Below are 17,367 nucleotides of genomic sequence, written 5' to 3'. Positions count from 1 at the left end.
TATTCAAGCTAACAAGAGAGTCTGATTTTTAAAAAAGGAAAAAATTTCCATTGTGTTTATTTACTTTATAACATAGAAAAATGAAAAATGTCTTACTAGAAATGATGTATCAGCAAAAAAGTGCACTTAATATGATCCTTGCAGAAAATTCTTCTTTGTTCCTTTTTCACAAAATGCAATTCCTAAAACAAAAAATATGAGATGAGTTAGCAAGTGTTCTTAACTTTAAAACAGAATTAAATATATATTTTGTCTTTATAAATTCCAACTCTCAACACACTATAAATTCCAACTCTCAACACTATAGGTCCACAAATATTTGCTAAATAGGAAAATAAATTTTTAAAAGTCATTTGTGGTATTTGCCTAATAAAAACATAATGTTAGCCAACGGAGAATTTCTAATGTCACTAATCTGTTTTTTCAGGATGTATTACTTAAATGCTCAGTAACATTCTATATACTCCTAGATTCACAAATTGGCTTCCTAGATCCCCATCTTCCTTCCCCTCTATATCACATGATATGCTTTATATTTACCTGGTACACACAGCCTACTGAACGTACACTTTGCTAAAATAATTTAAAGTATTCACTGTATTATGTTCACATTTAGAAAAGAAAATTGTCAGAGGGTCAGTGATTTGCATTGCCATAAAATATGTTTGTATTCAAATACAATATGTATGCTTGTAGCTTTCACTATCTTTTAAAGGTAACAATGAAATGAAAACAATGAACATAAGATCCCCAAAATGAACATAAAACTGATGCCAATAATTCATATTAAAAAAAGGAACATTTGTAAATACTAACCAATGGATCAGTGCATAATGAAAAATCCAGTTTGCTTGGAGTAGTAGTAAGGCATTTAGGTAAAAAGCAAAGATGGTAAAAGTCCCCCCTCACCCCCCACCTTCCTCACCCACACTGGCCAGGACCAATTATGATGTTAATCCAATAATTTAGAATTGCATGACTGGATAATTCTACCAACTCCCAAGTAAATCTGCCACATCAAATAAAAATGGTAATTTCTCCACGGAAATAACAGTCTTTTGAATCTGATTCAGCAATATTAATTATTGTGATACTGTAATTTTATTTCTATTTCAAATCAACACCTTCTCTAGAGGGGGGAAAAACACAAATTGCCAAATATTCTTTTCGTATTAATGAATTAAGTATTAAAAGCCTGAACTTTAAGACATACAAAAATAAGTTTTTGCAAGGTTAAAAAGAGCTTGCTTTTAAAAAGCCAATTTCAGCTTTTAATCTAATTAAACTGAAATGTAGAAAAGAAAAAAAGCTCCAGTTTCACTACCAACTTCTAAAATCCAGTAATTCAAAGTGAAACTGTTTTTCATGGGTTCTTGATCTAAACAAAACTCAAAATGTATTTTAATAACAACTTTGTGAGTCACAGAAGGAATTAAAGTTTAGCAACTTGACCCACAGTAAATAACTAATTAAACACAAATTTGAGGAGCGCCTGGGTGGCTCAGTCGGTTAAGCATCTGCCTTGGGCTAGAGTCATGATCCCAGGGTCTTGGGATCAAGTCCAGCATGGGCTCCTTGCTCAGCAGGGAGCCTCCCTCTCCCTCAGCCTGCTACTTCCCCTGCTTGTGCACTCCTGCGCTCATGAGCACTCTCTCTCTCTCTCTCCAAATAAAATCTTAAAAATAAATAAACATAAATGTGATACATCCTGGTATATTTTCTTACATCAAAATTTCATTCTCAGTTCTATAAAGGAACTGTTACTGACAACTTGTGTTTTGTACACAGGTACACAGTTCTCAATTTCTAAGCAGAAATATTCTAAAAATCAAATTATTTTATAATAATCTATAATGAACCATACTCTCACCTTCAAAATAAAACTGTAGTGCTACATCCAGTTATTATTAAATTTCACATATTAAAGCTCCAAATCTCATTGCTTCTGTCCAGGCAAGAGCTAGACAACCTGTACCTCCAATTGCTATTACTCCCAAATCTGATCCCAACCAACCACCTAGCTAGCTCCCTCTGCTTTTTTTTTTTTAAGAGAAAGAGCATGCACACATATGAGCAAGTGGGTGGGGGGGTAGCAGAGGGTAAGGGAGACAGAGAATCCTAAGCAGGCTCCACACCCAGCATAGAACCCAACATGGATCAATTCCAGGACCCTGAGATCATGACCTGAGCCAAAATCAAGAGTTAACACACCCAACCGAGTCACCCTGTCCCTCTACTTCTAATCAATCTACATCATTGTTAACCTGGACTACAAGCCATTGCCCAAACTGTCAAGCTCTGTAATTCTGTTCAAGTTTTTACCTCTGCTGGAAACAATGTTCCCCCATCTCTTAAACAAGCTTTCCCAGTTTAATGGCACCTTCTGTGACAGCAACCTCAAGAATACTCTTACCATCACAATCACTTCCAGGAGGTGGGGGGGGGGATAAAATTATACTTGGTTTTGTAAGTATGAGTCTCTTCTATACTTTATGCTTTTTTTAGAGAAAGAACTTCATTTTTATATCCCCAATATCTAGTTAAGATCTGGAACAGAATTCAATATAGTCCATTCAGAAAATATTTACTGAGTATCCAATATATTCCAGACACTTTTCTAGGTGCTAGGGATCAGTCCCTATATCTATGACTGACCTCATGGAGCTTACATTCTAGTGGGGGAATCTACATCACACAATGAATAAGGAATGTGTAATATATACAGCAGTTATACAAGTCCTTAATAAACAAAAAATAGAGCAAGGAAGTAAGTACTATCATAGGGGATTAAGATTTGAGAAAGATCTAATGAGATGATAATAATAAGAGCAACTATAACAGCAGTATTTACCATATGCTAACCAGTATCCTAACTATCCTAATGCTTTACATGCATCAACAAAGGTAAAGCCAACAATAATCTCACTATTACCCTCAAAAGGAAACTGAAATACTAAGAAGGTTCCTGCCAAGGTCACATAGCTAAATTAGTAAAGTGGTGAAGCCAGGATTCAAACCCAGGCACGCTTTTAACAGCTATGCACAACCACAGTTCAGTTCATGTTTTTTCTTTTTTTAAAGATTTTATATATTTATTTATTTGAGAGAGAGAGAGGCAGAGGGAGAGGGAGAAGGAGAGGAAGAAGCAGATTCCCAGCTGAGCAGGGAGTCCAATATGGGGCTCAATCCCAGGACTCTGAGAACGTGACCTGAGTCCTGAGCAGACGCTCAACCAACCAAGCCACTCAGGTGCCCCCAGTTCATGATTTTGTTAAATGAATTAAATATGTGAAAAACTGAATGCATACTAAAGCAATGGATTCAAAAGACAGAAAAGCAAATCTCAGTCTCAGAGGACTGATACATTTGAGCAGCTTGACAGATACCCTGGTAAATAACAGATGAGTATCTGCTGTGAACAAAAATGATAAACACAATTTCTCAACAATTTTTAAAATGTTTTAAGTTTCTATACGATAATTACCAGAACTAAAAATTACACAAGGCAATATCACAAAAATCACATGGATAGGTCATTTAAAAAAAAAAAAACTTTTAAAGAAGTACTCTGAAACAAATGAAAACATTGAAGACTATCATTTCAATAACAGTTAAATGTCAAATATCACTATTTATGTTGTGGCACAAGTTACTATCAACTTCTAATTTTCCATATTAACAAGAAGGGTTAAATGAAATGACTATGATTCAAACTCTTCAAATATCTCAACTATATTTTACAAAGCAAATAGATAACACCTAATACAACTGCTGGTGATATCTGAAAACCTGAATGACCCAAGATAATTTGCTCCGTAATGCCCTCTCTTGCTATGTTAGCTTGTTAATTATGTGCTTAACCAGTGAATGCCAATAAATTAGAAAGCAAAATGAAACAAAGTGCTCCTGACATGATACTAACATTCCTCGTTTCAAGTCTTAAGGGCCTAAAATCCTAAGCATCTCAAGTCTTGATAAAAAAAAAAAAAAACAATACAATCATGAAGAAAATTTCTGCTTTATGTTTGAACTTATCAAATTTCACTGGATACCTCTGCCCTGAGCATAATGCAGCATCAAAGAAAAGAGGTTTCTATATGAAAACAGCTTTTAAAATCAATCCAGATTAAGGGAAAAATTAAACAGCCAAAAAAACAAAAAACAAAACCCAAAAAAAACAGTCTATAAACACAATTAATGGTGCATATTTGCTCAAATATTAATTTCATTTTGTAACCAAAACTTAAGTTTACCAGCAATGGTGTTTTTAATTCAAAGGAGTGTCAGCTCTCACACATGGGCGTCAAACTACTCATGCCTTAAAAAGATTATTGGTACAAACCATGATGTAGTAACTAAGTACCAGACACGCTCTCCTAATGAACTCAACTAGAAAACTGATCAGATATATAAAGCTATAATTTTAAAATGCTCGACACCAAGCAGCTGAGCACTGTAATACCTGAGAAAAACGAAAAGTGTCCCCTACATACTCTGTATGCAGAGTCCAGAGGGTAGTGCAGGAATGGGAAGCCAAGCAGAATATGATGGACTCAGTGAGTAAAAGAGACAGACACTGAAATTTGGGGAGGCTGAGATAATGGGAAATTGTAGAGCAGTGAAGATGGAGCTCAAGAAGAGAAAGCATTCCTGAAATCTATAGAGAGGTTTCTAGAGCAAATCTGCCCAAAAGAAACAACATGAACCTAAAATGTAATTTTAAATTTTCTAACCACATTTTAAAGGAAAATGAAGCAGGTAAAATTAATTTTAACATAATTCATTTAACCCAATATGCTCAAAATATTACCATTTCAGGATATAATTGATATAACAAACAGATATTTACATTCTTTTTTTCCAAAATAAGTTCCTGACATTCAGTGTGTTTTATACTTACAGCATATTTAAATTCAAACTAACCACAATTCAAGCTCTCAATAGCCACAACGTGGCTAAATGCTACCATATACTTGATAATGCAGTTTCTTGAATATAAAGCTGTGTATGAGTAAAGTGAAACTCTACAAGGTCAGGCAAGGAATAATGATCAGGCAAGGCTCAAAAGTTCCGAGATTACACAAGACCGGGGGATGTGCAAGTTCCAACCAAAAACGAGGAAGACCTCATTGAAACCTGGGGAAATCAGTAGAAACTGAATCAGAATCATCACTTATATACTTAGTAGCTGTGCTAAACTAGTTCTAGAGTAAAGGCTACATTTGACTTGCCAAACAAAGCTTAAAAACAAGCCTCAAAAGGTTCAAACAGATCCACAAGAAATGTAACACCCTGCCAAAACAAAAATAAAATCTCTCCAGAGTAAATCAACAAAATCCAGACAACAGTGTGAGGAACGTCCAAGAGTCAGTCAAAACTTACCAAACATGAGAAAGTGGAGAAATGTATGACCCATAACAGGGGGAAAATCTGACAAAAGAAAGAATCCTAGAACCAAGAGAGATGATATATTTAAAGACATAAACTTTAAAATATTACAAATATGTTAAAGGATTTAAAGAAAAACAAAAACAAAAGACAATTATTTTGAAAAGAATCAATGGGAGTGCCTGGGTGGCTCAGTCAGTTAAGTGTCTGCCTTCAGCTCAGGTCATGATCCCAGGGTCCTGGGATGGAGCCCCATGTTGGGCTCCCTGCTCAGCAGGGAGTCTGCTTCTCCTTCTTCCACTGCCCCTCCCCCATTTGTGCATGCCTATGTGCTCACTCTCCCTTTCAAATAAATAAAAATCTTTAAAAAAAAAATAATCAATGGATTTTTAAATATAAGAAATATAGTATCTCAAATAAAGAATCAACTGGCTAGATTTAGCAAAAGATTAAAGCAGCGCAGGAAAAAAAATCCCTAACTTGAAAATATAAAAACAGAAAGGAAAAAAAACAAAAAACAAAGAACAAAGCATCAAGGACTTGTGAGAATATCAAGGGCAGTCTAAAATGGTATAACTGGAGTCCTGGAAAGATGGGGAGACACAAAAAATATCTGAAGAAATAAGGACCAAAGAATTTCCAGATTTGACAAAAAGTAAACCCATATATTCAAGAGACTCAATGAACAAAAAACAGGTTAAGCACAAAGAAATCACACCAAGTCACAGAGAGAAAGTCTTAAAAGCAGCGGGGTGGGGGGGGGGTACAACACGGACACATTACACAATAGAAGAACAAAGATAAGAATTACCAGGCTCCTTGTCAAAAACAATACAAACAAATTTAAAACAAAGGAGCAAAACCTTTAAAGTGCTACAAAGAGAAAAACCTGCAAATCAAAATCTACAAAAAGCAGTAAAATCCTTCACAGATGAAGGGGAAATAAAGACATTATCAAACAAATAAAAGCTGAGAAACTGTCACCAGCAGGTCTGCACTACAAAAAACACTGAAAGAAGTTCTTCAGGAAGAAAAATGACAGTAGGATTGTATAACAGAGTGAACCCTCATGTAAACTATAAACTTAGTTAATAAAAATGTACCAATATTGGTTCACCAATTGTAACATGTATATCACACAATTAACAATTAAAATTGTTAAAATAGTAGGGGACACGGGGGGTGGCAAAGTGAGAGGGAGAACAGGGGAAGGGAAAGAAGAGAATACATGGGAAGTATGTACTTTCTCCTCAATTTTTCTGTAAACCTAAAGCTGTTCTAAGAAATAAGTCTATCAATTAAGAAATAGCAGGTAGAAACTTCTACACAAAGGAAGAACAACAATGGTGAATATGTGAATTTACCACCTATTTTCTTACCTTTAATTTTTAAAAAGATAATCTGATTGTGTAAAGCAAAAGTGGCAATAACATATAATAACCTGTAGAATAAAATGACAAAAATAGCAAAAAGAAGGAAAGGGAAAAAACTGAAAATACACTCTATTAAGGATCATTATTAGTAAGTGATGAAAGTAGACTGTGATAAGTTCAAGATTGCATGCTGTAAAACCCTAGAGCAACTACTAAAAAAAGAAATCAATAAAACGAATAAGCCAAGAAAAGAGGTAAGAGGGAATGCTAAAAAAATAAGCAGGCTCCAAAAAAGAAAAAGGAAACACTAAACAGGTAGAATTAAAAAAATACCTAAAAAATGGCAGACTTAAATCCAATTAAATGAATTATTATGTTAAATATATATGGTCTAAAGGTCCCAATTAAAGGTAGAGACTATCAGACTAGACTAGAAGCAGATATTGTCAGACTGGATAAAGTTATGTACCCCACTTTAAATACAGTGATATAGATAGATTAAAATATGAAACAGAAAAGGATATACCATACAAGCATTAATCATAAGCAAGCTGGAATGCCTATATTAATGTCAAAGTACATCACAAGAGAAGGAATATTACAAGGTATAAAGGAACATAAATCATAATGCTTAGTGTCACTTTATCAGAAATACAAAATAATCCTAAATGTTCACGCAGCCAATAACAGAGTTTCAAAACATACAAATAATGACAAAACTAAAAGGAGAAATAGATAAGTTTACAATTATAGCTAGAGAATTCTACAGTCTCTCACAATAATCAATAAAACAAGCAGATATAAAATCAGTAAAGATAGGGGCGCCTGGGTGGCTCAGATGGTTAAGCATCTGCCTTCGGCTCACGTCATGATCCCGGGGTCCTGGGATCGAGTCCCACATCAGGCTCCCTGCTCCCTGGGGAGTCTCCTTCTCCCTCTGCCTCTCTCTCTCTGTCTCTCATGAATAAATAAATAAATAATCTTAAAAAAATCAGTAAAGATATATAAAACCTGAACAACACTATGAAGCAGCAAAGTTGTTCATGTCTCTTGGTATAGTCAACAAGAGAGAACATATGCTGGACCATAAAACAAGGCACATATAAATTTAAATGAGTAAAATCAGGGGCACCTGGGTGGCTGAGTCTGTTAAGCGCCTGCCTTTAGCTCAGGTCATGATTCCAGGGTCCTGGGAGGGAGCCCCACTGTCCTGCTCCCTACTCAATGAGGAGCCTGCTTCTCCCTCCCTCCCCCCACCCCGCCCCCTGCTCCTGCTTTCTCTCGCTCTCTCTCTCAAATAAATAAAATATTTTTTAAAAAGAGTGAAACCATACAGAAAGGTTTTCTTTTTGAAGATCTAATTGACTTTATTGACTTCATGAATCAGGCAACACCCCATCTACCAAGTAGAGAGGCACTCCCCGGAAAGTGTTTTCTGACCACAAAAGAATGAAAGACCAGTAACAAAAATATATTGGAAAATTTTCCAAATATTTGTAAATTAACAGATTTCTAAATTATTCACAGGTTAAAGAACTCATGAGGAAAATTTAAAAACACATGGAACTGAATGATAATAAAAATACATTAACTAATTATGTAGGGTGGAGCTAAGGATGCTTAGAAATTTATATCTTTTAAGTGCTTATGTTAGAAAAGAATAAAGATTTAACGATCGTGTTCTAAATTAGCTTCCACCTTAAGAAGCTAGGGGGGAGAAATAAAAGTAGAGGTAAGGAAATAATAAAAGTAGAAATTGGTGAAATAGATGAGAGACCAAAAAAAAAAAAAAAAGATAAAACCAATGAAAACAAAAGCTGGTTCTTTGAAAAGAACCCCTAGCTAGACTGGTCAAAAAAAGAAGAAAGACACAAACTGCCAACATTAGAATTGGAAGAGAGGACATTACTACAGATATTTCAAACATTAAATGCATATTAAGGTAATAGTGCAATTCTATGCCGATAAATTTGACAACTTAAATGAAACAGACAAAATTCCTTGAAACATGCAGATTATCAACAGAAAATTCATCAACACAAAGGCTGAATAACCCCCTAATTCAGAAAACTTTTTCAAGACTTTACTTATTTGAGTGAGAGAGCATGTGCAGGAGAAGGAGCTGAGGGAGACTGAGAGAGAGAATCTCATGCACCCTCCCCACTGAGCAGGGTGCCTGACACGGGGTTCAATCCTGCAACCCTGAGATGATGACCTGAGCCAAAATCAAGAGTTTGGATGCTTAACCAACTGAACCACCCAGGCGCCTATAATTCAGAAATTTTAATTCAAAACCAAAAGGCTTCCCACAAAGAAAACTCCAGACCCAGATGGCTTCCCTGGTGAATCTTCAAACATCTAAAAAAGATACAGTATCAGTCTTACACAAACTCTTTTAGGAAAAAAGAGGAAGACGAAATACTTTCTAACATATTTAATAAGGCCAGAATAATCCCAACACCAAAGCAAGGCAAGGAGAGCACAAGAAAAAGAAAATGTGTACTAATATCATTTGTTTATATAGATGCAAGTATCATTTATAAAATAGAAGCAGGCCAAATCCAGCAATATATAAAAAGTTAAACAGCAGTACAAATGGGGTTTGTCTCAGGAATGCAAGGTTGGTTTAGTATTCTAAAAATCAATATAACTCACTACATTAACGTACTAAAAAAATGATTAATTTCAATAGATGTAAAAAAGCATCTATGCATGATAAAATACCCATTTGTGGGAGAGTGGAGGGGGACACCTCTCAACAAACTAGGTTTGAAGGAAACTTCCTCAACCTAAGGCAACTACAAAAACCTACAGCTAATGATAAAGGACTGATTTTTTTTCCTGTACAACTGGAAATAAAGCAAGGATGCACACTTTCATTATTTCTATTCACCATTCTACTAGAAGTCCTAACAATCGCAATAACGCAGCAAAGGGGGAGAAAAAAGATATCCAGATTGGAAAGGAAAAAATAAAGCAGCTTCTACTCACACATGACATGACAATATACATAGCAAATCACCAAAAATATACAATAAAGGGTCTGGAACTAAAAAATGGGTTTTGCAAGGGTATAGGATACAAGATCAGTATTTTTTATAAAGATCTTAATATATTTTTTTAATTTTCAAGTAAAGTCCATGCCCAACATGGGGCTTGAACCCACAACCCTGAGATTAAGAGCTGCATGCTCTACCGACTGAGCCAGCCCTAGATCAGTTTTTTAAAGTCAAATTTCTATATACCAATAATGACAAATGCAAAGTTAATCTTTTTAAAAATACCATTCACCATAACATGGAATATTTAAAGACAAATTTAACAATATATGTGCAAGACTATTATTCTGAATACTAGAAAACACTGAGAGAAATTAAGGAAGACCTAAAAAAAATGGGAGATATATATCATGTTCACAGATCCGTACACTCAATATTATTGTGATACTGATTCTCCCCAAACTGATCTACAGATCCAATACAATCCCAATCAAAATCCTAGCAAGTGTTCTTGTAGAAAATCACAAAAATATTTAAAAATTTATAATATAGCTAAAACAATTTTGAAAAAAAAAACAAAAGTTGGAAGATACAGCACGTTAAAACACACACACACCCCTAAATAAAGGGAACAGAATAGAGAATGCAGAAATAAATCCACACACACACATGGTCATGATAGTCAACAAAGGCACTAAGATAATTAAATGGGAAGCAGCCTTATCAACAAATGGCACCAGAATAAATGAATCTTGATTATTACCTCATATCACTAAAATTAATTCAAAATGATCACAACCCTATGAAAAAGGGTAAAAGCTAAACTATAAAACCCCCAAAAGTAAACACAGGACAAAAAAATTTTCACGGCCCCATGTAAGGCAAAGATTATCAGAGAGGCCACAAAAAGAAGGCAAAACCGCCAATTTTAGAAGGCTGACAAGCAGTACTTTATCAAAATTAAAATCTTCTGCTCTATGAAAGACAACATTAAGGAGATAAAAATCAAGCCACATACTGGTAGAAAATATTCAAAGTACATGGGGCGCCTGGGAGGCTCAGTCATTAAGTGTCTGCCTTCCGCTCAGGTCATGATTTCAGGGTCCTGGGATCGAGCCCCACATCGGGCTCCCTGCTCCAAGGGAAGCCTGCTTCTCCCTCTCCCACTCCCCCTGCTTGTGTTCCCTCTCTTGCTGTGTCTATCAAGATCTTTAAAAATATATATATTCAAAATACAATAATGAAAATGAAAAAAGACTTCTATCTAGAACACAGAAAAATCTCTTACAGTTCAGGGGACGGTGGCTCAGTCGGTTAAGGGTCTGCCTTCAGCTCAGGTCATGATGCAGGGTCCTGGGATCAAGTCCCGCATCCAGCTCCCTGCTCAGCGGGGAGCCTGCTTCTCTCTCTGCCTGCCGCTCCCCCTGCTTGTGTGCACCCACTCCCTCTCTCTCTCACTCTCTCTGACAGATAAATCTTTAAAAACAACAACAGAAATCTCTTAACAGTTCAGCAGTAAGGCAAACAACCCAATTAAAAATGGGCAAAAGATTTGAACAAACATTTCACCAAAAAAGACAAATGAATACCAACTAAGCAAATGAAAAATGTTTAAAACCATTACTCATCAGGGAAATGCAAAATAAAACTTTAATAAAATGCCAGTATATATCCACTAGAATGGCTAAACTTGAAAAGGCTAATAACAACGCAAAGTGTTGAAAATATGGAGAAACTGCAACTTTCACTGTTGGTGGGATTGTAAAATCATATTACTCTGAAATCATATTTCATAGTTTCTCTTAAGGTAAAACATAAGAAATCTCATTCCTTGGTATTTACCCAAGAAAAATGGAAATACAGGTCCACACAAAGGCTTGTACTCAAATGCACAGAGTAGCTTTATTCATAATAGCTCCAAACTGAAAACAACCAAAATGTCCACGCAAGATGAATGGAGAAAGTGGTCTAGACATATAATGGAACACCAGGCAACACTAAAAATTAGGCAATGCTAAAAACAAACCACTTAATAGATACAAACACGGATGAATTGCGAAAACACTTTGGTGAGGGGGTAAAAAACAAAAAGCCAGACACTCAGTATCACTTAATATCTAACACTAGAATTGAAAAAAAATACTAAGACCTTAAAAAATAGATTTTTAAAGACATAAATAGATACTAAGACGCAAGAAACAATATCTTTAAGTCAGTATAACTTCACAGAAGCAAGCATTTAAGGAAGAAAGGGATTTTAAGTACACATGAAACTAGGGGACTGTTCCAATTAGAGGAGCTAAGAAAGAAAGATGACACAAACTTGAGTAGGTGTGAACAAAAAGAGCAAAGCAGAGTGTTGGATGGACAGATGGGCAGAACACAATTACGCACTACCTTGAAAATACGCAAGCATTTGAATTTAATAAGACAAAAAATGCAAAGATAAGAGAAAAGCAAGCTTATCCTCTCAACTGGATAATGCACAATTCTAGTCACAGTGCTAGGAATCGTTAAAAAGCTGGGTTCATATGCAATCCCCACTAAAACACAACCTATTACATTCTTAGCTAGTGGACTAAGAAGATAGCATTGTGTCATAATAGCATACTAATGCCAAGAAATGCCCATTTTCCCCCATGCCCTTCCACCCTCATTTAGATCCCCCAAACTACCCATAAGAACCAAAATACCTCTTCATGCAGCTTCTGTTTTTAAAAAGTAAAAAAGAAAATAGCTTGAGAAATAATACACCATACAATTCACCCATTTAAAGTATACAGTTGAATGTTTTATATTCAAAGGAATTTGCAACCACTACCACTATCTAATTCCAGAACATTTTCATCACCCTAAAAGAAACCCAGTACTCATTAGTAGTTACTCCCCCTTCCTTATCTCCACCCATACCTGGAGCATCTACTTTTTGTCTCTATAGATTTACCTATTTTGTACCTTTCACATATATTAAGCCATACAATGTATGGTTTTTTGTTGGCTGACTTATTTCACACAATAATATTTTCAATATCCTTCCACCTTTGTCCCACGTATCCATATGTCATTCCTTTTTATTGCCAAATAATATTCTATTGTATGGAAATACCACATTTTATTTATTCATTCATCAGTTGGTGGACATTTGGGTTATTTCCACTTTTTACCTATTATGATACTATGAACACTGGTATACAAGTTTCTGAGTGGACGTATGTGTCCATTTCTGCTTCTGCTCTTACAATAAAAAAAATTCGTGTCTTCAGATTTTCTTTTCTATAATCTCATTTCTTCACTGTATACAACACGTCCCCACAATGATACACATATCCGTTGTTATGCCACAGGTATAAATTAGGCATTTTAAGTAAATTAGTAGGACCTATTTTATTCTCCCAAATAATTTACCAATCTCCTCAATCTATAATCAGCAAGATTACTGACAGTTTTCACAGTATTTAATATTTATTACAAGTTCTGATGATGCTGTCATTCTTCAAGTGGAGGATGTGACCTCTGAAACGCTGAAGCTCCATTTATTCTCCGCCTCAACCTGACCTTAAGGGCTAATACTCCCAGTATTCCTTCTCAGGCATATAGTTACTGGAACCAAAAGCCTCAACTACCCAAACTCCAATAACAAGAAGCACATTTTGTACACACCAAAACAAGAACAAAAAAAGTTTAAAGTGGGCACACTTTAAATGTGACACTAAAAAATAAAATAAAAAATAAAAAGTGACACTAGGCACCTAACATAATGGCCAAACATATATCACTTTGGTTAAACAGTCTGGTAAACTGGCAAACTGTGTCAAACAAACGTCCATATTAATAAGGATGTTGGCCAGAATCTAGAAAAGCTTGGGCACTGTCTTCATGATATTCTGCAACTTCCTACAGTTTTGAACTGGAAGAAGCCTTAGAAAGGACTTTTTAGGGACACAAATTCTAAAGCTTATAGAAATGAAATGGAATCCAGGAGTAAAATCCGGACTACCAATCTAATCCACTAAAATAGGGTTCTACCTATTTAAAACAATGACAAAAACACCTGAACAAATGGAAAAGAAGAAATCCAGAAGAAAAGGGTGAAATATATAAAGTGGATTATGAGATACAAACTTCCAGTTACAAAATGAAAAAGTCACAGAGATGAAAAGTACAGCAAGGGAGTAAGATAGCAAGAAGATGGTAATAACACCGTTTGGTGACAGATCGGGACTACATTTATCACAGTGAACACTGAGTAATGTATGGAATTGCTGAACCATTATATTGTACATTGGACACTAACACCGTATGTGAATTATACTTCAAATAAAGTTTCCAGTGAGGGAGGCAGGAAGGGAGGGAGGGAGTGAGGGAGGAAGGAAGGAAAGAATCCAAAAGGTCTTAAAGTTATCTCAAAAGATGGATACCATAACATGATTTCCCTTGCAAGTTATCTGATATTTCTAAAGTGCCTGAATCTAAGGGAAGAATGAAGGGGTGGAAATCGGAGGGGGAGACGAACCATGAGAGACGATGGACACTGAGGGTTCTAGAGGGGAGGGGGTGGGGGGATGGGTTAGCCTGGTGATGGGTATTAAAGGGGGCACATACTGCATGAGCACTGGGTGTTATACACAAACAATGAATCCTGGAACACTACATCAAAAACTAATGATGTAATGTATGGTGATTAACATAATAATAAAAAAATTCACAAAGTGCCTGAATCTGATACCTTTCCTAAGTGAAAGAGAACTGGGAAAACTTACAATTACTGCCCTAAGAACTTATCTAATATCTGTTATATCTACAACATATCCTAGGACAGTTGTGGCAATTATAAATTACTATAATACTTCTTTGCTAAGTAGATCCATGGTTGCACATGTGTCAAAATTTCATCTCACAGCAGAAAAAAGGTTAAGAAATATTGAGCTAGATCAGCAGGGGTAGAGATGTCTTAAAGTCATTTTCAAAACCTTATTAGCTCAGTCCAGATCCTAGATTTTTGCACTTTACAGTCATTGAGAGACAGCAATTTAAAGATTCATTTATATTTACCAAGAAGAACTAACACACAAGCATTCGATGCAGTGTGCATGGGTCTACTGCCTTTAGTATAAGGTCAAACAGAGTAACTACGAAAAGACAGACACTACTTAGTAGTGTACTACTGGATTTCAAAAGAAAAAACTTCTAATTGAAAAGAATCCATTTTTTATGGAGAGCAAAGCATTTGGTCTGGCCTGGGAAGGGAGACTACGACGTGGGACACAGAGAATGAAAAAAGGAGAATCTATCTACTCATGCCTTCCACTTACAAAGTATGTACTCCCCCACAATTCCCTTCAAATAATCAAATTAAAGAATGAGCCTAGCACTGTGCTTTTTAAAAAGTGGTTCTAAGGAGTATCCTTTAAGGAACTAAGTTTTATTAATAAGAAAGGACATACACACCATCTTCATTATCCTGTATGGGCATATTAAGGAAGGCACTGGTCACGTCCAAGCTTAAAAACTTTCAACAGCTCTTCCTTACCTGAGGAACAAAATCCAAACTGCTCAACATTCAAGGTGCTCTACAATCTGGCCTCAAGCTCTCTTTCCCACTTCACTCTGAAAAGCCCTCCAATCCAGCCAAACTGTGTGGATTACAAAGCTCTCACATTCCTGTCTTAGTTCCTATGCTCCAACTGTATTCTCTATATGAAATACCTTCTGCATCTCTGACAATAAAACTTGACATTCAACTCAAATACCAATTCTTTCATGAAGCAGCTCCCTTATCACTTCTGAATTCTCCTTCCCCGAGCTCCCCTAATCCATTCATTATGTCTAAGATTTACACATCACTTGGTAATTAGTATAACACAAAAAATAACCAGAATTTTACCCTCCCTAAGCCATTACCTCCTAGAAGCAGAGTTGTATCTCATAGGTGTTTTTATTTCAGAACCAATAATATAGAAACAATAGTTAAAGCACTGAGAATAGGTAAGGGATAGCTCAAAAGAGGGAGTGAGGGAGCAGAGCCATGGACATTGCTTTGGGGCCACCATATTTACCAGTCAAAAGAAAAATGGGAAGGCAATAAAAAGAAAGTGTATAAACAGCCTGTTAAGTTATTATTTAAGACTATTGGAAACTATGAAAACAGAAATGAAAGCTTACAGATGAGGATCCAAAGACAGCTAGGCACAGGTACTGATTAACTTTTAAACACCATTAGAAAGAGGTAGAGAATTCCAAAGATATATCATTGATAGCAAAAAATTTTAATTTATATTATGAAAGATTTCTGATGTTTAATGTCAATGTACCTTTCAATCCTGGTCGGTATTTTTATTTTTAAAAATGTACAGTGACTAGTTTAAACAAGTCAACCTGAAACACTGACCAAAAAATTGTTAATTCTAGGGAAGGAAACGTTTAAGGCACTAAGTATTTTAAACGACTAAATTCTAGAACCAAGCATAAAGAACTTCCACACATAATTCCAACTTCATGTTAAATCAATTTCTCATGTTAACAAGACAGATAAAAAGCATAAAAGACAACCAATTAACGTTAGCTACAGTAAACAGATTTAGTGCCATCTTACTAAACATAATAATGAGCGTGTAGCCAAGGAATAACGCCACACCTACTATTTATTGTAATCAAAAGAGAATTGTCAAGATCATAAAATAAAACGGAGAAAACCAAAAGAGAGTAGAAAAAGAATGAAAAGAGGTATATGTAGTTCAATTTTCAAAGAAATTAACATCTATCAGATCTATTCCCAAGTTTAAAAGTTACCTTTTCCAAAAAGTTCACATACTACATTGCCATTGGAATAAACAAGTACCAAGAAGCCCTTGGCTAAATATAGTTCTATAACTCATTCATGTTATAATAAAACCAAGGCATTTCCAATATACATTCTAGAAAAAAAAACTTTGAATTAATAACTTTGCTTTACAAAAAAAAGCACTTAAGACTTCTTGCAATAACTCAAAAACTGCATTTGCATGCTAAAAGAATGAAGTAAGAGTATTTAAATTAAATTAATTTCTCCTACAAGGTATTTTCTGGAGTCTCCAAGCTCACCCATGAAAGCTGACTGCCTAGGTCTCTTCCTAACTAAATGCTTTATAGCACTGAGAGCATAATTCTGGATTCCTGCTCCCTTCCCCCAAAAGTAGAGACTTCAGTGAGGACAATGGTGATGGTATATTTAAGTAACTCTAAAAATATTCCCCCAAACCATACGAAAAAACAAGAAAGGAAAAGGAAATTCTACACAAACCCATGCTTTCAGCATAGCCTTGAAGACAAAGAATGCTGATACTGCAAAACAACTGTGAGTGAAAACAGAAAAATCACCAAATCCTAGCACTTGATCTCTCAGGCTGTCACTCCATCCCTACTTGAACACAGGCTTGGTGGCAAGGAGGCTAGCAAAGGAGCACCAGGGTCATTTGCAAGGACAATGAAAACTAGGAAACCCACCCAAAACCTGAATATACTGGAAAAGTGTCAGAGCAGATCAGAACACTGACGCTAGGTAAGAAAGTTCAAAGTTCTGGTGATTTAAAGGAACAGGTGCCATTTAAGGCACTAGCTGCCACATAAAG

The 17,367-nt window shown here is 35.6% G+C and overlaps 1 protein-coding gene across 6 annotated transcripts in view; it reads right to left on the bottom strand.

The window, feature by feature from the left end:
• The window catches only part of MEF2A (myocyte enhancer factor 2A), a 172,365-nt gene that overhangs the window by 140,261 nt on the left and 14,737 nt on the right, over positions 1-17,367 (bottom strand). For all 6 annotated transcript variants that reach the window (XM_088024962.1, XM_088024963.1, XM_028122784.2 and 3 more), the window contains exon 2: positions 97-182. The gene's annotated coding sequence lies outside the window, so the exon portion shown is untranslated. The remainder of the gene's footprint in view (positions 1-96; positions 183-17,367) is intronic.

Source organism: Eumetopias jubatus, unplaced genomic scaffold, assembly GCF_037043125.1.
Source record: "Eumetopias jubatus isolate StellerSeaLion01/CBP00866 unplaced genomic scaffold, mEumJub1_p1.0 scaffold_7, whole genome shotgun sequence".
Classification (NCBI taxonomy): domain Eukaryota; kingdom Metazoa; phylum Chordata; class Mammalia; order Carnivora; family Otariidae; genus Eumetopias; species Eumetopias jubatus.
Note: the sequence above shows the minus strand (reverse complement) of the source record. Positions and strands in the feature narration are given on the sequence as shown.